Raw genomic sequence first — 21982 nt, 5'->3', positions numbered from 1 at the left:
TCCATGGGGGGCAGACGGCGACTGCCAGTGGGTCGGCAGCTCTGAAAGTGTGGCATCAAGCAACTAACACTGGGTGGCTGAACTGACTTTGACAGAGCTACTTACACGCTCGAGTTTTTCCACATCCGTGCAAGGGTACTGATTTTTGCGAAAGATGTCTAAGGAGAGAGATTAGAAAGCGTGCGTGACACCGGACCTGCGCGACAGGCTTACACCTGGGGTCTCGGGTGGAATTCTGTTTGGCGCTCAGAGGGCGATGACACACCTCTGCAAGCTGCTCTTGTCACCTGAGTCGGGGGTCACTCCAGGTCTAGGTCGTAGCGACCCACACGTAGACCTTCGAAAACGGAGGGGATAAATGTGCATCAGACAGTCCCGTTCTGTTTCACTAACTGCTGTCCAAGTTCAGCATTTTTTTCTCACAATTCAGGCTGGAAAGCTTTCAGTTGCATTTGGTCTCACTTGTGCAACACGCCATTCACTTTGGCTCCATTCTTCTTTATATTAATGAAAAAATCCTTTTTATCCTGGTAAGCTTGGAAGCAAAACTCTTCCATGGCGTGCATGCTCGAGCTGACTTGTGCAGTGCACAACCCTGGCCTCTTGCCATGGCAGACAGTCTGACCTGGCGAGTCCCTGGAGGGGGCTCGGGTCCGTCCTGCTTTAGCAGAGGTCGGTTTATTTTCAGGCCTCTAGAGCTCTTTTCTCCCCTTCCTCTTAGGTAAATTGCGTACATTTCCCCGAGATTGGAAAAACCCTTAAAGAGCAGGAAGGGGGGAACAATAACACAGCCTCTACCCTGATATCAGGAGGAGCAGAGGAGCCGCCAAGCAGCCTTCATGGTGCCTGAGAGGTGGGGCTGGCAGAGGCGGAGCGGCGCCTGCTGGTCCCGGGGCCTGGGGCAGATGCAGGCCCAGGGGGAGGCCCTGCCGTCCCCGGCTGCGAAGGGACTCCAGCTGCGCCCTTCTCAGCACCCGGATCACCACTGTCCTCTCGCTGGGCCGGGAGTGGGACAGCCTAAGGTGCAGGTGGGCCCCGCCAGTTCCCAGGGGCGCTGGGTTCTCGGGGAGACTCACTGCAGGGCAATCTTCAGGTCCTCCCCTGCGGGTCCCGAGGCCACACCGGCTTCGAGAGCTGCCCCAGAGAGCTGCAGGGTGGAGGCTCCCCTTCCACTCCACCTGCGTTATCTGCCAGGGCCCGGGTACCGATCCTGGGTCCCCCTGGACGACCCCCATGGACCGAGATAGATAGAGGGAGGCCTTGGGAAGAAACCAGGTGGGAACCTTCCAGAAAGCCAGCCAGCAGACGGGCTCCTGGCTGCCCGGTGCTCTCCTGCCCGAGACTGTGGAGCCATAAAGAGACGGCCCAGCCTCCTCATTTTGATCTCGGGGGCCTCGGCCTGCAGCAGCGTGGATGGGGGCTTTGGTTCCCAGCCAGAGACCGAGGCTGGGTCCCGGCAGTGGAAGCACCAGATCCCAGCCACGAGGCCCGGGGCCGGTGACGAGGCCCTGCCTTCAGCTTTGCAGAAAAGAATTCCCACAAAGACGGAAAGCAGTTTAGTAAGTAAAATGTTTGTTAAGAGGAAAAAGAGTCCAGTACGCGTGGACAGACACGTGGGGGACTCAGGGAGGCACTCAGAGGCACTGGGTCAGGCCCTCATCGTGATCGGAATTACTTTTACGGGACCTTTCTTCCGCGCTTCTTGTGGCCAGTCATTTTGAGTTGCCTGGTTCACAGCCCACACTTGGTCTGTCTAAGGATCCTCCTGTGTGCATACACATCTCTTAGACAAGGTGGTTTTACTACAGAGGCGTCTGGGTAGAACATCCCTTGACATGACCCTCCTTTGGTCTCCAGAGAGTCTTTCTGCGCATATGTGGTCTGCGAGGTCTCCTGACTTCAGGAATCAGAGACAGGACCCAGCCTCCTCCCTTAATTGTCCTACTGTTCTTGGAGTCTGGTCAACAGAGAAGTTCAGTTCAGTTCAGTTCAGTCGCTCAGTTGTGTCTGACTCCTTGTGACCCCAGGAATCGCAGCACGCCAGGCCTCCCTGTCCATCACCATCTCCCGGAGTTCACTCAGACTCACGTCCATCAAGTCGGTGATGTCATCCAGCCATCTCGTCCTCTGTCGTCCCCTTCTCCTCCTGCCCGTAATCCCTCCCGGCATCGGAGTCTTTTCCAATGAGTCAACTCTTCTCATGAGGTGGCCAAAGTACTGGAGCTTCAGCTTTAGCATCATTCCTTCCAAAGAAATCCCAGGGCTGATCTCCTTAAGAATGGACTGGTTGGATCTCCTTGCAGTCCAAGGGACTCTCAAGAGTCTTCTCCAACACCACAGTTCAAAAGCATCAATTCTTCAGTGCTCAGCCTTCTTCACAGTCCAACTCTCACTTCCATCCATGACCACAGGAAAAACCATAGCCTTGACTAGACAGACCTTAGTCGGCAAAGTAATGTCTCTGCTTTTGAATATACTATCTAGGTTGGTCATAACGTTTCTTCCAAGGAGTAAGCGTCTTTTAATTTCATGGCTGCAGTCACCATCTGCAGTGATTTTGGAGCCCCCCAAAATAAAGTCTGACACTGTTTCCACTGTTTCCCCATCAATTTCCCATGAAGTGATGGGACCAGATGCCGTGATCTTTGTTTTCAGAATGTTGAGCTTTAAGCCAACTTTTTTACTCTCCTCTTTCACTTTCATCAAGAGGCTTTTGAGTTCCTCTTCACTTTCTGCCATAGGGGTGGTGTCATCTGCATATCTGAGGTTATTGCTATTTCTCCCAACAATCTTGATTCCAGCTTGTGCTTCTTCCAGCCCAGCATTTCTCATGATGTATTCTGCATAGAAGTTAAATAAGCAGGGTGACAATATACAACCTTGATGTACTCCTTTTCGTATTTGGAATGAGTCTGTTGTTCCATGTCCAGTTCTAAGTGTTGCTTCCTGACTTGCATACAGATTTCTCAAGAGGCATGTCAGGTGGTCTGGTATTCCCATCTCTTGAAGAATTTTCCACAGTTGATTGTGATCCACACAGTCGGAGGCTTAGGCATAGTCCATAAAGCAGAAGGAGCTGTCTCCTGGAACTCTTGCTTTTTCCATGACCCAGCAGATGTCAACAGGGAAATGAACTGAATTGCTTTGGCCCGGGGGCTAGGCCTCCAGCCTCAGTTTTGCAAAGGTCCCCAGCCCTGCCCCGGGGCGGCTGATGGTGGAGACAGCAGGGCCAGCCCTTTCTGCCAGAGCCCGGAGCAGGCCGAGCCTCTTCCCTTCTGGGGGCCCAGAGGACAGGACTCACAGGACTGAAAGCACTGGAACCCAGACTCAGGAGCTTGAGGGTGGAGACGGCGAGCAGTTCTCTTGCCCTAATCAGAGCCCCTCAGACAGGCCCGCTGACGTCTGCTCTGAAGCCTCCATCAGGGCTCTGCGGCCCACCCCCCTCTACACGCCTCTGGGTGGCCTGGGTCCCTCCTCGGCTTCACGTGCCCCCCAGTGGGAGGGTCAGGCCCCCAGGACAGCCATCCTGCTCTCCTCTGTCCTGAGAGCCTCTGTGGGGACAGGGTCAGCCTCAGATTCTGCCCGCAAATGGCTCTCTCCTCCCGTGTCACCCCCTCCCTCGAAGTCCCCATCTGGGCAAATGGGGCCGGGAGGGGCAGGGTTGGTGTCATGGGAGAGGCTGAAAAATATCTACTGACCACTTTTTTGTTGTATGTTTGTGTTTTTAAAACTGAACAGTAATATGGACAGGCATCAGGTGAACGTAGAAAACTCGTCTCCTAAAGCCCTGGACCCCGCTCCCAGGGGGAGCGCCTGTGTGCACACGTGTGGACGTGTGTGCGTGTGTTCCGTGTGCACACGTGTGGACGTGTGTGCGTGTGTGTTGTGTGCACACGTGTGGACGTGTGTGTTCAGCGTGCACATGCACAGGTGTGTGTAGTGTGTGTTTCGCGTGCACATGTGTAGACGTGTGTGCGTGTGTTCCGTGTGCACACGCGCAGATGCGTTTACATGTATGTTTGGTGTGCGCACGCACACGCACACGTATGCGTCCTGTTGTCTCCATAGTATGTTGACTTGTTTTCTCACTTAAGGAAAAAGACAGCTTTCTGCCAACATGTGTGGCTGTTCCCCATTTTGTCCTAAATCACTGAGTTCAGTTCTATTCACTGGCTGGATCACGTTTATTTCTCCAACTGCTTGGCGATAAAGACCTTGTGGGACACCTGTCCTGAAGAAGGAATTCATGGGGCCTGGACTCCATCTGAGGCCTGTTCATGCTGACCATGCTCGGCCACCTTTCCAATGGACTCTGAGCTCTGTGTTTAGCGCCTATGGAAACAGCAACAGAAGGGTAAGACCCCCTCCAGACCGGGGAGCCTTGAAGATCGTATCTAGGTTACTCATCGCCTAAGAGAAAGCATACACTATCACCCCTTCCTCCAGACAGGCCATGCATTTTTCTGTATCTATCGGAGTGTAGCCTCGGGTGTACTGATTACTGGCTAATTGTTTGACTGTTTGAGCGCATGAGCACATAGCAGGTGAACGATGGGGTTATTGGGATTGTATTCTCCTTGGTTTATGTAGGTCTCAAGGAATTTGGAGTGGTGGGTTCAGACACGTGCACATGGGGTATAAAAGATTTTCACAAATGCTGGTCGGGGCCCTTGGCTGAGAGGAGACTCTGCCTCGGGCCCGCTGGTGTAATAAAGTGCACTCCCCTATCTGCACTGTCCTTCTGAGGGAGTTTGTTTCCCGGAGCGCGTGGCTACAAAACAAGAGGTCGGGCAGGGTGTTCGAAGCTCCTTTGTACTCAGCTTCGATTTCCTGACTCTCTCTTCACAGTAGCTGTGCTCGTGCTGAGCTCTGTGCAGGGCCCAAGATCTCAGGAGGGTGGGAAGCTTTGATCAAAGAGGCTGCGTGATAATAAACTTCAAAGGCTGGTGTCTGAAAATCGGAGGTCATTTGAGGTTTTAAACGGCAAAATGCCATTGTTTGTTCTAAACACTCTCCAGGCCTCATCTGCATGTTGAGAGTTAAAAGCAGAGTTGGCCAAAGCTCCGTGGAAAGTTCAGGAACATTTCGGGACCCAGGAGTCTCAGGGCCTCACAGTGGACAGAGCACGTGTTTCTAGCAGGGCTGGAGGCGGCCCAACCCTCCCCTCCCAGATCTCAGAAGCAGGTGCCCCTGCAAACAGCGCTCCACCCCCCTGGGCCCCACTTCCTGCTGTGAAATGGGAAGTGGGCTCACCAGCTCTCCTTCAGGGGAGACATGTCTCTTCCCCATGCGTGTAGGGTCCATGCAATCACTCTGAGCGGTCGCTCCGATCTGTTCCGTACTCTCAAAGGCATCATCATTACTGTTATTATCTCAGAGTCCTACCTCCGACTGCTCTTTGAATTTCAGAGCTTTTTAATAAACACCTTCTGGTTGATTTGGCGGCTTGAGGCTCTGCGTGGCCCAGAGAAGTTCTTCCTGGGTGGCTGGTTCAAGCATGAGTGGGGTGGTGGGGGCTTCAGACAAGGCTTGGGGCGGGGGCAGAGCCAGAGCCTGGGACGGAGCCCCACCAACCCGCGCGAGATGCCGTGCGAGAGATCTGCTGAGAGATCTGCTGAGAGATCTGCTGAGAGATCTGCTGTGAGAGATCTGCTGTGAGAGATCTGCTGACAGATCTGCTGACAGATCTGCTGAGAGATCTGCTGAGAGATCTGCTGTGAGAGATCTGCTGTGAGAGATCTGCTGAGAGATCTGCTGTGAGAGATCTGCTGTGAGAGATCTGCTGCGTCCTGAGAAATGTGCATGCTCACCAGAAGCTGTGCGAGAGGGCCGCTTCCAGGGACCCTCAAATATTCTGTAACAATGTTTCTCTTTAATCAGCTGATACTGAGCCTGTTCATGGTTGGGGGGAGCGGGTGTGCAGGGTGGGGCGGGGCCCCAGGATGAGCGCAGGACAAGAGCTGGGAGCTCTGTCCCTCCTTGAGGAGTGGGGGTGTCTGACCACACCTGGGGGGCTCGGGAGGGCCTGGAGGAGCAGAGGGGACAGGTCCGTGGTGGCCAGGATGCCCCATCCAGGCAGAGCGAGGACTTCTGGACCTCGATGGGCCCGAGGGAAGCACTTGCCAGAGGGCCGGCCGCACCCGTGTCCCCAGGGACCCCTCGAGCTGGCAGTAAAATGTGGGACTCCTGAGCTTCCTGATGTTCCTCCAACTTTAGAGCAGACAAGGCTGACAGTGAGCGCCCTGCCGTTCTCCACTGACAAACAGTGGACGCCCCCGCCCCTCCCGCGCCCCCAAACTGGGGTCCAGCATGTCTGCAAGGAGCGCGACTGGCTGCGTCCAGACAAGGCAGCTCCTGCCTCGGTGAGGAGCGCCTGTGGGCAGAAGCATGAGGGAGTGAGGGTGTGGATGAATAGGTCAGCGACTGCAGGAAAGAAGGAGGAAACAGCGCAGGCTGGGTCTCGAAAGCAGGGCCCATCTGGGGCCGGATCACGGGCTGTGAGCTTTGTGTCCAGTATCCATGGACACGACACAGCAGCTGGAAACCCAGCCCCCTCCCCCGCATGGAAGAGCCCCGGGCTCACACCTAGACTCTCCGTCGCCTGAGATAACTCCCTAATTATCTGTGTGTTGTGCTTGCTGGGGTATGACCACAGGCCTGTTGATAATTGTCCACTGTTAACCACCTGGGCTTAAGGCATAGAATCACGGGCTTAAGGCATAGAATCACGGGCTAACTTTGATTGAATCTTTCTTTTCCTTTGTTCAGACTAGTTTCAGAGAATTTGGGGAGGTGGGTTTGAGCACGTACACTTAGGATATATAAGGTTTTCACAGAAAAAGAGTCGGAGTCCTTGGCTGAGAGGAGACTCTGCCCTGGGCCCGCCGGTGTAGTAAACCGCACTCTGCTCTCTGCACTGTCCTTCTGAGTGAGTGTGTTTCCCGGAGCGCGTGGCTGCAACAGTGTGACTGAGCAAATGTAGGTGTGAAAGGTGCTTTCTGGGCCTCCGGTCCCGCGTTTACTCTCTTCTGGGTTCTCCTTGCTTAAACCCTGAAGTCCCGGGCAACACAGTGAAGTCAGAACTGAAACAGTCACGCTTCTTAGGTCCTGAAACCTGCACGTTTAGAGGATCAGATCGAGACCTGGGGCAGAGGGCCTGGCATGCTTCTGCCGGCCTGACCAGGCCCCGGTCAGCACCCATGTGCCTGGCCTTTGCTCCTCTGAGGCTCTGATGGTCACGCTCACTCCCCATCACTCCTCACCCTGTGAGCACGGCCCATTACCCTTTCCCACGTGCAGGACTGTCTGAATCATCTGGGGTGAACTCGGAGGCCAGCTGTCTGCTCCCCCGAGCCCAGAGCCTTTGCTGGAAGCCCTGAATCCCCGTGGGATCTGGGCTGGGTGCTGGCCCCTCTCCCCTCCAGGGGGTAGCTGGCCCTGAGGAGGGAGGGGGTGTCCACCCTGAGACCTGGCACTCGTATGTCTCCTGGAACGAGGAAGTCCATCATCTCACGTACTTGTTGGGAAAAACAAAACACGAAAACACCACCGGATGATCCAGGGCTCTTCCTGTTGGCAAATCCTTGGAGCAAGATTATTTTCACCTATTTAGCTGTTAGATTCGTAACGTGATCAGGCCTTTGAGTCAGGTAAGACTCCTGGAACCAGAGCCTCCCCATGCCCCATTGAGTGGCTCAGGTCTACTAATCTAATCTCAGGGCACAAGACGAGAGGCTTGATGCTCTGTGTGGCTGTGAGGCACGGTTCTCCTGCAGAGGCTGGGATGAGACCGGTATTTCTGGTTCTTAGCTCCCCTAGGGCCATGTAAACAAGCCTTGGGGACCCCGCTTTGAGACAGAAATGGCCTCAGAGCTGAGCTCACATACTTCTAACCGTGTTCAAAACACTCATCAGGTTGAAGCAAGGCCATAAAGTCCACATCACGAGGACTCCACCGGGGGCCCCTCGAGGCTCACCCGGAGCTCCTCCCGGGCCCCTCTGAGGCGTGAGCTTAGAGGGTCCCGCCGCAGACCCCTCACCCAGGCAGGTGGGACGCAGCCCTCTGCCTCCCACTCTGCTGGGGACTGGAGATGTGGGGGCGGGGGCGGGGTGGGCTCTGAGCTGCAGCCCCTCACCAGGTATCTGCCTGTGATGCTGACGGACAGAGAGACACTCAAAGCCCGGGGCGAGTGAATTAATTATTAAGCAGCTCAGCACAATCGATACTCCACTGTTGCTGTGTTTCCTTGTGGATATTTCTGGAGTTCGCTTCAATATTTAATTCAACCCCAAACCTTAGGTCATTAGGAAATGTAGACTCCAAGCTCTCAGGGTACAGCTTGCGTTATGCGGTCAGCCCACAGGAGGATGAGAACCGGGGGTGCAGGCCTCTGGTTTTAAAGAGCTCCTCCCTCCAACCTCCCCACATCCACTGTTTAAAGGAAAGGTCAGGAGACACGTCTCACAGGCTCTTCTCTTGTCTGCCTTTTTAATAAATAATTTTTAAAGATTTAAGGAGAGTTGATGTACAATGATCTGTTAGTTTCAGCTGTGCAGCAAGACGAATCAGTTACACAGACATGCTCCTGCAGGCTCTTCTTGTGCTCAGGTTGTTACAGAGTGTTGGGCGGAGCTCCCCGTGTGGTGCCGTCACCGAATGTCACCACAGTTTCTTCATGTCCACGAGTCCATCTCTGTTTGGTATCTAAGTTCATTAGAATCCTTTTTTTTTTTTTTTTAGATTCCACACATGAGCGATATTATATGACACTTGTCTGCCTTTTAAAAACACAGGCGGGGGTGCGTCATTTGCCAGTGCCTGAGTCGGCACGTGGCCAGGGAGTCGGCTGTGGTGGGCCCCTGCTGAGGACTGTGAGAAGCGGGGTGGGCATACCAGGTGCTGTGGCCCCTGCTTCTCGGTAGTGAGTAAACAGTGGGGCCACAGAGGGAGGCCTTCTCTGTTCCTGGTGTTTGCTGTCGTGGAGGTGGAGGTGGCATTTTCTACTTGACCCAGAGAAGCAGCCAGCACCCCTCCCGCCACCCAGGGACTTTTCAGCGACCGAGTGGCTTCACTGGAGGCCGGGTGAGCGGCCGCCCGCCCCACGCAGAGCACCTCCTCGGCACGGGGCCTGGGCAGGCACGCCTGTCTGCTGTTCGGGGAGAGGGCGTGTGAGTCCGCGTGCTGCTACGATCGCTTAGAAGAACCACAGGAAGCAGCTCCCGCGGCCTCTTTGGGTTGCAGTGCGGCCGGGGCCCTGGAAAGCCCCCCTTGCTTCCCCGTCTCCCCGCCACTGCCGTGAGGCTGATGCTTCCTCTCACCGTGCGCGAGTCCCCCTCCTGGGCACAGCCGTGGCCCTTCTGCGGACAAGGCGGCCTTTCTCAGCCGTGACTGCCTCCAGAGGTGACTGCCGAGCCCACCAGCTGAGCACCGCGGCCGCGTGGCCCGCTCAACAGCCAGTCTGGGGCGCGGTGCCTGCAGCCCTGGCTCCCCCCAGAGCCCAGTGGGGTGCCGGTGGAGGCGGCGGGCGGTCCTCGGCCCGTAGGAGCATCTCTGCCGTCTCTGTCCCCGTCTCCACGTGGCTTCTCTGCGTCTGGGTCCAAGGTTCCCGCTTCCTTCGAGGATGCCAGCCGTGTGGACGTGACTCTGGGTGGCACTGTCCACGCCTGAGCCCCTTCTGGTCCTCCAGTCCCACCGCTGGGGACCGCGACAGGCTCCCGAGGCAGGACGTGAGCTCAGGGCCTGGACGCTCCCAGGGAGGGACGGTCAGCACTGCTGAGATCCTCGGGGTGGGAGGCTGGTGGTCCAGGGTTGAGGGTCTGGGGGACGATGGCAGGGAGAGATCACCCACTTCACTCCCGTCTCAGGTGATGCTTTCAACCGCCTCCACGCCCCGTGTCTCACCCTGATGGCCCGGGGAGGTGGGCAAGGACGTGACCACCACCACCCCCCGTCAGGAGGTGGGCCAGAGCCGCTGTCCAGGTGGCACAGCCTCACCGGGCCCGGTTTGTACCAAGTTTAACCGGGATTTCTTCCCTTTAGGTGAAGAATGTCTTTGTATTTGAGGCTCAAGGAAGACTTGAATGTGTTGCTGAAAGGGCAGATTCCAAAACTTCCCACAAAGCACACAGGGACCTTCAAAACACCGGCCCAGGGATTTCTGTACCTGGCTCTTAAACAGGATGCGATACAAAGGAATTAAGATTCTTTGATAAAATCCAAGGAAATTTCAAGCGTCTGTTGTTTTTGGCAGCAACCAAGACCCCTGGAGAGGGCCCGGCTCACGACTTCCGTTCTTCTGAATTGCTGCTCCTGTTCTAGCTGTTTTAAGCTATAAGAAAGAAGATCTTCATTGTAACAGCAGTTACTAAGGAAGGCAGCAATGCGTCTCTTAGAGAAGGTGGGTGTGTCTGAGGGACTTTTTTCCTGTGTGAGGGTAAACTGGCTCTGAGATCATGAACGGCATGAAGGGGTGAGGGGTCTGTGTGCTTCCCGATGAAGAGACATGAGCTTTTGTGGGAGACTGTCCTAAAGGAAATCACTCCTGGATGTTCGTTGGAAGGACTGATGCTGAAGCTGAAACTCCAATACTCTGGCCACCTGATGCAAAGAGCTGACTCATTGGGAAAGCCCCTGATGCTGGGAAAGATTGAGGGCAGAGGAGAAGGGGACGACAGAGGATGAGATGGTTGGGTGGCATCACCGACTCAATGGACATGAGTTTGAGCAAACTCCAGGAGTTGGTGATGGACAGGGCGGCCTGGCATGCTGCAGTCCATGGGGTCACAAAGAGTCAGGCACGACTGAGCGACTGAATTGAAAAGGAGAGAATGTTTGGGAAGACAAAACAGATGTAGAAATGAATACTGAATTGACAAAAAAGAAAAAAGTCTCACGGAAAGACCCGAACAAACTTTTGCCCAACTGGACTGACGAGAGGCCAAGCCTCGCCCAGCTCTGTGGTTGGAGGTGCGGGCGGGCCGCTGGGCCAGCAAGGATCCTGTGACAGGAGTGTGGCTGAGTGAGGTTCTTGGGGGTGAAGGGCCACCGCGTCTACATGAAACGGATCCGCAGGAGAAAGAAGGCGGACAGTCCAGCGCAATGGGTTATTTTTCCAGCGTTCTCTATGTTTGAAACTATTCATGAGGAGGAACTCTGACACAGCACAGATCAGCAGACGCCTGAATCGTGGGGCCGGCCTATTTCCTTCGTCCAGAGTCTCGGCACACGCTGGGTCCCCGCGCTCACCCCGTGGGCAGGTGGCCGCGGGCAGCCCTGTGTGTCCAGCGCCAAGTGGTCCCTGGGCTCCTGTGTCAGCTCTCCCCTCCGTCTTCTGCCTGCTTGGGAATGACGTCGTGCAGTCCCGGCCTTCCGGGAAAGCTGCTTTGGAGACGGCCACATCGGAACAAGGAGACGAGTCCCGCAGGGTCTCCATCTGCCCACGGTCGGGCGACTGAGGTGCGCTAACACAGCCGTGCAGCGTCGTCCTGACGGGTCTGCATGTGGGCCCCTCTTCAGACGAGGCACCGGCAGGGGCTGGCCGCCGGAGATTACACGGCCAGGATGTGGCAGAGCTGGGCTGAGGAGGGGCTCGTGTCCAGTTGGCGATGTAACCTGAAGCGTAAATAGCATGAAGGCTTCGGAGCGGAGGCCGGGCAGAAGGGTCAAGTGGCGTTTGTGCAGCACCGGACGGTGGGCACACAGCTGTGTGCACGTGGGAAGCTCAAAGTGCTTCACAACGAAGTGCTGGGAAAGCGGCGAAAAGCAGCGGCGCTCGGGCTCAGAGCAAGGCAGCCGTGCTCAGGTCAAGGCTCCGGCCTCCGCGGGCCGCCACCTCCAGGCAGGAGGAGAGGGACCCCGAGCCCTGCAAGGGTTCGACCAGATCCTTGCTGCAAAGCGCCACGGGACGGGCTGGCGGCTGAGAGGCTTCTGGTCATGCCTTCCCCGGGGGGTGAGGCTCGGGTCCAGGGAACGGTGGGGCCTGTGTCCCTGACCCCTCAGGTGCCTGGCCGTGCAACCCCCGGGAGTGGTGGGCTGCAGGGTGCGGGCTACTGTGAGCATCAAGTGCTGCCTGGACAGGCCTCCCAGGGACGCTGGCGTCTGCCCGCCCCGCCGGCTGCTCCCCCGGCGGTCACCCTCCACTCCCTGGCCTTCCAGCTCTGCCCTTCACCTTCGGTCAGACGCCGGCCGATCGAGCGGCACAGGAAATTTTCACCCTTGTGCGCAGACGTCTTCTGGTTTTGCTTCTATTTTTAATCCCTTGGACTCACAGAGCACTTTCTCCGATGAGGTCAGGAGCCTCACAGACAGTGTCTAACAGTGTTAACGATGCTTCCCAGACTGGTGGGGGCAGGTGTTGTTGACCGGAGGCCTCAGAAGGACAACAACAACCTCCAGAGCTTCAACGGCGCTCCTGCGCAGGCAGGTGGACAAGAGGGGCTTCCAGGCGCCCCTCTGCAGGAGCTCTGCGTCTTCAAGGGCCTGGGAGTTGGAGCTTGTGTCTGGGGTGGGGGGTGTCCAGGCGCAGAGTTCCAGCACCTCAATATACAAGAAGGGCCACCATCTGCCTTACTCACGGGGACTACAAAAGTGGGGGCTCATGGAGGTCACAAAGCTCCTTGACAGTGAATCCTCCGGCCAGCTCCTAGATGGCCCGGCTCTGGGGTGGTTATTACCTTATTTCCTACAAAGAAACAAAGCTTCCCAGGTGGCACTAGTGGTGAAGAGCCCTTCTGCCAACGCAGGAGACAAGAGACGCGGGTTCCGCCCCTGGGTGGGGAAGACCCCCTGGAGGAGGCGTGGCGGCCCTCTCCGGTGTTCCTGCCTGGAGAACCCCATGGACACAGGAGCCTGGGGGGCTGCAGTCTGTTGCTGCCGTTCAGCCGTGTCTGGCTCCTTGTGACCTCATGGACTGTAGCAGGTCAGGCTCCTCTGTCCACAGGATTCTCCAGGCAGGAAGACTGGAGTGGGTTGCCGTTTCCTTCTCTAGGCTCAACTGAAGCAACTTAGCGTGCACCACGTGGAGCCACACGCTAACTCCTTGTTCCGGGATCATGCAAGGCATTCTCGGCCCAGGATAGTCCTGCCTTCCAGGAAGATGCGCTGGGAAGGGCGCCCTCGAGCCGGAGCCCTGGACAAGTCTGTGATTTGCACCCCTGCCTAGCACGTCAGCGCAGGCCGCCTGGGCTCCGAGGGGGAACCTGGCTCTGCTGGGGGCCCTGGGCGAAAGGTCAGGTCCCAAGAGAGGCGCCCCCATGCAGGGCCCCCCAGGCTGCCTGGACTGCCCCGTCAGCGGGCGGCGCTGGGGGCTCGGGCCGGGCTCTGAGCCGCCGTCAGGACGCCGTGTCTTGGCCCGGGTGCCCGAGCTGGCCCCCAGGTCCTCTGTGCTCCTCTCTGCGCCCAGTGGACCCCGCAGGAGCCGGAACCGCGGTTCTGTGCTCTTTCTGGCTCCCTCACACCTCTGGGGCTCTAGGGGCCAGCCCCGGCCCCCCACCCAGGGGCCTCCTTTTCTAGGAGCTCTGCTGATGAGACGGACAAGTCGCTGCAGACACCTGGCACCGCTCGGGGAGGCCCACGGCGGGACTGGAGGGGGCGTCTGGGCCCCGCAGTGCGAGACGTCGACACCGTCGGTGTTTCTGTGAAAGAAACGCGGCCTGGCCCTGGTTCTCTGTTGCCTTAAATCAGTGTTCCCTGTAATCTTCTCCTCCCAGATATCACCTCAGCAAGGGAGATTTTGGGGGTGGTCAAGCTTTACAGCATCACCGATTATCAGCTCATCTGTCTACCCATCACTTTATTAATCAATACGTTATCAATCCCTACCTGACCAGACTCGGATGTGCACACTGGATCAACACACTTTCATCCTTGGCCAGGGAGTCCCTCGCTGGTTACTTCTGATAACACACTGAGTGTTATAAACGCACACGCCAAGCACAGCTAGGGCTTGGGCGTACCGACCTTGAACCTCGTGACTGCACGTCGCCCCACCCACGCCAGCCCCCTCCCCCCGCCCCAGGGACCCAGCCCCTGAATCCCGTGTCTGTCCTCACCTTGCCCTCATTTCCCTGTGGCCTTGCATCGCAGGCGTTCCTAAAAATTGTGTGTGAGCGTGGTTGGTGTCAGCTCTGTAAGCAGGTCTTGGCCTTCCTGCAGTGCTGCCAGACTTGCCAATCACCTATTAATTGCCGCTTCCCCACGTTGCTCCGTCTTGCTGTGGACTATCCGCTCTGCCGGTCATTGTAGGAAGGCCACATCCAGAGCTGTGTTGCCTGACTGCGAGCTCTCACGGTGGCCCACGGGCCACGGGTCCGGCGGGGGTCAGGAGACCCCGTCCAGGACAAAGGGCGTGTCACTCCTGGCCCAGCAGGCAGCACCGGTGTCGGCAGAACCGTGCGGCCCCCTCGTCAAAGCCCCACAGGGGGGCGCCGATAGCCAGGTGGGGTCCGCACACGCAGAGGGTGCGGGGTGGAGGGGCCCTCAGGGACGGGGATCTTTCCTTGTAGGCGACTGGTATCCGGGGTGCCAGCCACACCGCCGCCAAGGCTGTGAGCTGCACGGACCTTCTGGTACAGCCCGTGGGGACCTGGGCAGGTGGTCCCTTACCTGAAGGACATGTAGAATATGAGAGACGGCGGGGAAACCAGCTTGCAATCCTTCAGTAATCCTTCAGGTCCTGTTCCTAAAGGAATAGAAACGTCTCAAAGAAAGTAAACCTCCTAGGCCTTTTCCATCTATTTGCATATTGAAAAAAGTGAACTTACCTGCTTTTTACCACTTTTCGGGGTAAATGAGCTGAGCTTTAAAGGAGAACCCGGGGGGGGGGGGCGTTTCGGTCCCCGAGTTACGGGGGGTGGACGGGGAGCGGAGGCTGCTGATGGGAGGTGGGCGGCTGCACCTCGGTTTTGCCTCTCAGGTCGTTTTATCCAAAGTGACCACGGCCACACCCCCGCCGTGATGGATGCCAGCCGCCTGCACGGCTGCAGCGTCAAGCGGCAGTTCACGGACCTGACTGCATGTTTGTGCTGATTCAGCCTCAAAGTCAGGACGGACAGAAGGGACCCGGTTCCAGGAAGGAGCGAGCTCAGGCTGTAGCGTGGGGTAAGGCCCGGGCTGAAATCGAGCTGAGAAGACTGGTCTGTTCAAGAACCCCTTTCCCTCCAAGACTGTCCGCTCAACAGCTCTCGCAGCTTCTGCAGTGACTGAAGAAGCGACCCCAGGGGCACCCCCGGGCAGAGCCCCACTGCTCCTACCCCAGGCACGGAGGCTCTCAGGCTCAGCTGTACCTGGGGCTCCCTGGGGATGTTGACAAGCCCCTGCCAGGCCACGGCCACACCAAGGGCAGCGGAATCCCGGCGGCTCCAGGTGTCCGTTTCCTCACAAGGCATCCAGCCCACTCGCTGTGCGCTCTGGGTCGACCTCATGTGGACCTGGGCACAGACGGCGTTCACGGAGTTGGTGCTCAGTTGAACTCAGTAGCTTCTCTTGCCCTCGCCTGTAGGATGGAGACCCAACAGCTCTTTCCACCTGGGGTCCCAGCCCTCAGTGGGCAGCTGGAGGCAGACCCCAGGGCCAGGGCCCCAGCGCTGGCCGAGGCTGGTATGGAAGGCTCCCGGGGGAGGCCTGAGGCCCAGCCTCTGCTGCTGTCTGCTCAGCACCAGCCCGGGGTGTCTCAGGGCTGGGGCGCAGGTCAGGGAGCCGTCGCAATCGGTCAGGCCCGCCGTCCCCTCCCGCCTCCTCCACTTGGCTGACAGCGGCCCCTGTTCCCTGCACAAAGTGTCCTGAGAGCTCCTGCAGGGCCCACCCGGCTTCTCCACGAGACGCGTCCTGGGGTTCAATCAGCAGCGGAGGTGCCTGGTGAGCTGCACTTGGGAAACGGGGATTCTCCAGTCTCCAGGGGCTCAGCCCTGGGCCTCGAGGCTTCTCTGTCCGGGGTTTCTCAGATTCCAGGGCAGCTGCGGGAAGGCCCGGGTCTTCCTAGGTGGCTGGGGAGCAGGGCTGGTCTCAGCCCTCCTTTGGGGCCTCTCCCACGTCCCCTGTGTTTCTTCAGACGTGGGGCTTCTCGCTGGAGCTGACCGTGCTGATGGAGAGAAGCGCCTCAGGCTGAGCTCGGGGAAGGAACCCCGGCCTCTGGGGCGCTGGGAGCTGCCTGGAGCCTCCTGGCTGCTTCCTGGGAGAGGCGTGGGGGCTCTGGGCTCCAGAGAGATGGCCTCACGGAAGGCGGGGCCACGTGGATGGAGGTCCCTGTGGGATGTTGTCATCCACACCCAGACCATCTGTCACCGGTCTCCCGGTGACCCCGGGTCGAGCTGGGGACCCGGCAGATGCTGGGGGAGCCCGCGAAGCTGGCGGGGCGGCGGCACGGTGCTGGCCGGCGCCACGTGGCCGCAACACGCGTGCCTCTGCCTGGGCGCGTGTGGACCCCTGGGAGGAGCAGGCCGCAGGGAGCGCGGGGGTGGGCCAGGCCGCTGGGGGTCTTATCCTCCCTGACTTGCTGGCTGGTGCTGTTTCCGGCTTCCTCATCTGTGACGTGGGGACTGCTGAGTGCCACCAGCACCGCTGCCCCTCCCTGCCGTCCAGGAGGAAGCGGGCAGCCCCAAGCCCAGGGGGCGGGGGACAGGTCCAGCGCTGTCCAGTCTCGTATCTCTCCCGTCCAGGGAGCCTGGGCCCAGCAGCCTGCAGGCACCGCCCACCCCGCTGGCCTTGGACCTGCCAAGCGCGGGCCCCTCTGTCCACCAAGGCTGAGAGCGGCCTGACGGCCCAGCTGCTGTGTCTCAGCTCCATCACAGTCTCAAAGTAAAAAGGGAAGCCCGGCCCTACTACTCCGGATCGGTGACTTGGTTAATTTATAGAACCAGCTGACAAAGTGAACCCAGGCTTGTCAGACACAGCGAGCGCAGGGCACAGGTGAGGAGGAGAGCCCCAGACAGAGGGGCCGGCTGCAGAGACAGCGGCTTAGACGCCAGGTGAGGGGAAATAGGGTCTGACCTTTGAGAGAGAGGCCGAGTTTTTTCCCTCAGAAAAGTGAAAAGGCGGGGCATATTTGAAGCCCCCGGGAGTGGATAACCAGTATCAGCCAGATCAGCTCTCCCGCCAGCCCGCAGCTCCGAAACGGCACTCGGGTTCTGACCATCTGCAAAGCTCCCGGGCTCTTGCTTCTCCTCTGAAGATTTCCAAATTCTGAAATAGCTAGATTTGGCCCAGAGAGCAGATAGCCTGAAATTGCTTGCTGCTGCTGCTGCTAAGTCACTTCACTCGTGTCCGACTCTGTGCAACCCCATAGACGGCAGCCCACCAGGCGCCCCCGTCCCTGGGATTATCCAGGCAAGAGCACTGGAGTGGGTTGCCATTTCCTTCTCCAATGCATGAAAGTGAAAAGTCAAAGTGAAGTCGCTCAGTCGTGTCCGACTCTTTGCGACCCCATGGACTGCAGCCCACCAGGCTCCTCCGTCTATGGGATTTTCCAGGCAAGAGGACTGGAGTGGGGTGCCACTGCCTTCTTACTACATTTCACCTAGAAAAAGGTTTGGGGGATTTTCATCTGGTACGGGCCGCATGGTTCTGCCTGGCCTTCCGGACAAGCCCCGTGGGCCTTTTGCTTGTCCCCTGCCTCTCCGTCAGCGACCGCCAGACTCGGGGTCACTGTGTCAGTGACTGAGGGACAGTGACTTGGGGCCGGGATTCCCTTCTGCTTCTCCGGCCCCTTGGCCAGCGGCAACACCATTGTCAGCGCCTCCTTGGGCCTGGGGAGGGGGTGCCGGGGCCCCTGAGGTCCTTTTCTCTTCCTCTGGACCCCGTCCTCTCAGGGCAGAAATCTGAGGCGGCCTGGAGGCCACGGAAGGATGAGCCCCGCTGCCTGCAGGCATTCTCCCCGCTGCCCAGGGAAGAGACCCTGTCGAAACCCAGGGACGAGCTGGGGCCAGGTGAGGGTGCTTCGCCGGGTCTGCCTTGCTGGAGGAGTGGACGGCCCCGGCCCTGTGCAACCCCTACCCCCATCAAGCTGTCTGCAGGGGAAGGCAGGGTCCAGGAGACCAGGGGCCAAGGAATGCGAAAGCCGCGAGCGGCTCCCGAAGAGATCCTGTCCCGGAGTCGAAGAGGACGAAGGGTGCCCTGGGGTCAGTGACGCGGCCGGGCCACAGGCCGGGCCGGAGATCAGCTGGAAGCCTCACGTCAGCGCTGAGTTCACCGGCCTCGACCAGGGCTCGGGGGTTGTGTTAGAGAACTTCCGTCGGCTAAGGAAACCTGCCCCGAGGTCTGCAGAGGGTCGGTGACGTGTGTGGCCATGGTCCCGCGGCTCGGGGAGGGTGCGTGTTCACGCGATCACCTGTGTCTGCCTGCGGTGGCTTCCCTGGGGGCTCAGGCCGTACAGAACCTGCCTGCAATGCGGGAGACCCGGGCTTGATCCCTGCGTCGGGAAGATCCCCCGGGCTTGATTCCTGGGTTGGGAATGTTCCCTGGAGAAGGAAACAGCAACCTGCTCCAGTATTCTTGGCTGGAGAATCCCATGGACTGAGGAGCCTGGCAGGCCACAGTCCATGGGGTCGCAAAGGGTCAGACACGTTGAGCGACCCCACGTGTCACACACGTGTCCAGGAGAGTGGGGACACCTCGCCAAGCACGCAGGGCAGGACGTTAACAAGAGCAGAGCCCGGGCAAAACGTTTATGGTCATTTCTGAGCTGAGCCTACATGTGCTGTTAAGGTGTAGGTTTTCCAAATAAAATCAAGTCCCTGCAATGAATGTTAATCTCACTGTGAGGCCCCTCTCTCTGACACCCACACTGACACACACAAACACACACACTCACACACACACTCTCTCACACACATCCAGAGTTGCTGACACTCATACACAACCACCCCACACTCACGCATACCCCACACTCACCCACACACACACACTCATACACACTATCTCTCACACACACACACTCACCGACACTCATATACACACACTTACCCACACTCATACACACACACACACTCACCCACACACACCCCACACTCACCCCCCCACACACCCCCACACCCCCCACACACTCTCACACCCACACTCACACACACACACTCTCACAGCCATACACACACACACATACACTTGTACCCACCCCCTCACACCCACACTCACACACCCCCACACTCACACACACTCGCACATGGCATTTTCTCTCTCACTTTCCCTCCCCCATCATTCACGAGGCCACGCAGGCCTGGTTTTCCACGGCTCTGTTTCATTGGCAGAGCTAGTTTGAGAAGGTCAGTGTTTAAGCAGATGAACCAGGGACGTGGCAAACTTTCCAGTGTGAGGGGGTGACGGAGCGAGGCTGCGTGTGCCTGTGACGGCAAGCGCTTCGAGCCGGTGTTTGCCGCGGTCAGAGTTCACCTGCAGGCGCCGAGCGAGGCCAACGGGCGACTCATGTTAGAGACCCCGGGCTCCCCGCACTCCTCCAGGCAGTCTGAGGGGCGAGGGTCTCCGGGTGCGTGACCACCCCAGGGCTGTCTCAGCCTTCTGGCTCCAGCCGGCCGGCCAGCATGTGGTCACCAACGTCCAGGGAAGCGGGCGTGGCTCTCGGTTTCCACAGGGAGATATTCATCATCGTATCTGTCCCTGCAGGAGGCCCTGGGAGCTGCTGACTAACTGCTGAGGCTGCGCTGTGGAATCGGGGGAGGCCCAGGGCACTAAAGCCTTTTTCTACAAATAAGAAACCGGAGGAGGAGGTCCCCATGGGCTCCAGCTTGGCTGCCAGCCCCCTTTCTGTGAGTCTCTCCATCCTGCGGGGGGCGGGGGCAGGAAGGCGCAGGAAAGGAAAGGAAGCCTTGGTTGGAGGAGTCCCTCAAGAACTCAGCAGGGGCCTTGGAATCAGCACTAGAATGAGGGGGTCTTTCCTTATCTTACAAGCGACCTGACCAGGGGGATTGTGCCGGGGGCCAGCGTGAGGAATTCCGCCCATGGCAAAGGTCATGAGGAACGAGGCTTGGCATACGCAAAGGCGTGATCAAGCCTCAGGAAACCCCCTGTTCCCGAGCATCAACCCCAAAACCAGAGTCTGTTTTATGCTCTCTCCTACACCTCTGACCTTACGGGGGGCTCTCCCCCATAACCGTTTCTCTCGGAGAAGGAGTAAACGTGCAGCTCCAAGGCGATAAAAATTCCTGGGTGTGACAAGAGTGTTTCAGCTTACGGACTCCTCGGAAGGTTATCTAGCCCGCCTGTATAGGTTCATCCGGCCACATGTGATTGTTTACAGCCTCCCAACCTGAGAGGCATGAGATGTTTTAGACTTACTAAAGGCAAATTCTTTTGGGGAGTTAGAAATTATTAGTATAGTTGGTTAGGAATTATATTGGTGAAGGGTCTCTTCATTTGTTGTGTCAATAATTGCTGCTAATTCCCTGCTCTGGGTGGGACAAGGATGTCTCAGGTCTAACCTCTCTGCTGACAGACTAGCTTGTGTGACAGGATTATCCTTACTGCTGCCACTAGGCACATAATTGTTTACTACCTCTCAACCATAAACAGCACAGAGAGTTTTGGAGTATTTTGAGAGTCTTAATTAGCGTAGGACTTTTTCTTCTTGTTGAGTCAATGATTGCCGCCAGGCCTCTATATCCTTAGGAACCTGGGAATATATTAATCAATGTATTTGGAATATAGCAAAGGAAATATGGTAGTTTTTGATGTTAGCAATACTAGACTTTTTGAGTTAATGGATTTTCTCTTTTGTAATAGATCACTGTACTTATATATCACTGTGTCCTTGCTGTGTAAGAATGTAACATTATCATTATCTTAAGACTAAATAGATCTTAAGGGGAGCATTGGTGAAAGGATTTTCATTTGTTGGGTTGATGTTTGCTGCTAAATCTCCATGTTCCCTACCCTTATAATGAATATAACTAGCATATAGGAAGAAATAAGTATTAACCTTTAAGCATATAGGAGAAATAAGTATTAACCTTTAAGACTAATCATGTTAACCTTGGGTTAAATAAATTCCTTTCCTGATTGTAACTCACTACACCCTCACCCTATAGGAATGCAACTTTATTTGGAGGGTGGTGCCTGGTTTAAGAAAAAACACCCTTGGAAGAAATAAGTTTTTTTGGATATCAGAAAGAAAGGATCATAAAATGTCAGCAGGTCTCACTCATGGCCAGAAGATGATGTAATATCCCTAAGACCTTTTTTTTAAATACATTTATGTGAAGCACCTGATTTTGACAAAGGTCAGGACTGCTGACCCCCACGTGACTCTGTATTCATCCCTATGTGTAACAAAAGGTATATAAGCAAACCCCAAAATAAAGAAATCGGATCAGTTTCCGGAAAGGCTGATTCCCCCATGTCGCTTCTTTCTTGCTCCCGTTTTTCTGGCTGAATTCCCATCTGGAGCATGGATGCTATTCCACGTAGTCCAAGTGATTCAGCCTCCTTTTCTCCACTGAACTTCCTACTACACTATCCGTTTCTAATCTCTCTATATCTGTGATTAAATATGTATTTTTCCAAAGACGCCGACTCCGTCCCCACCTTCAAATCACCCTGGATCCACCGGGGCTGGACCCCGGCAGGATTGGATCAGGAGCCAGGGTGGAGAGGGGAGACCCACACCTGATACTTAGGGCAGCAGCCTCCCCTGCTGCTGCCCCACCCCGCCTGGACACCCGGCTTCCAGAGCCCTCCGTCTGTAAGCCCTGAGCCTGCCCTCAGACCTGAGCTCCCAGCCCCCGCAGAGTCGTTGCTAAGCCCAGGATCCCGTTACAAATCGCAGAAGGCTCAGGGAGGAGCTGGAGGCTCCCTGAACGCTGCCCTGCCTGGCACCGGGCAATACCCGACCTATCGATGGATAGATCCATGGACGGGCAGGTCGGCGCCATGCTCCCCTGCCCCTGGTTAAAGCTCCACTGAGGCTCAGAGACCACCCACACCCCGGGCGCCCCAGGCAGGCGGGCACCACGGTGCCTGACTCTCGGCCCCAGACTCCGT

General features: G+C 57.2%; 1 long non-coding RNA gene across 2 annotated transcripts in view; it reads left to right on the top strand.

Annotated features, from left to right (window-relative positions):
- The window catches only part of LOC121820476 (uncharacterized), a 29208-nt gene extending 7883 nt beyond the window's left edge, over window positions 1–21325 (top strand). The window contains exons 3-4 of one of the 2 annotated variants that reach the window (XR_009595165.1): window positions 19610–19752; window positions 21031–21325. This is a non-coding gene — a long non-coding RNA (uncharacterized LOC121820476). Of the gene's footprint in view, window positions 1–19609 lie in introns of both variants that reach the window. The other variant, XR_006061039.2, reaches the window with a different exon arrangement.
- The last annotated feature ends 657 nt before the right edge of the window (window positions 21326–21982 follow it).

This window comes from Ovis aries, chromosome 10 (genome assembly GCF_016772045.2).
Source record: "Ovis aries strain OAR_USU_Benz2616 breed Rambouillet chromosome 10, ARS-UI_Ramb_v3.0, whole genome shotgun sequence".
In the NCBI taxonomy this organism is placed as follows: Eukaryota; Metazoa; Chordata; class Mammalia; order Artiodactyla; family Bovidae; genus Ovis; species Ovis aries.
This window is presented reverse-complemented; position numbering and strand designations above follow the sequence as displayed.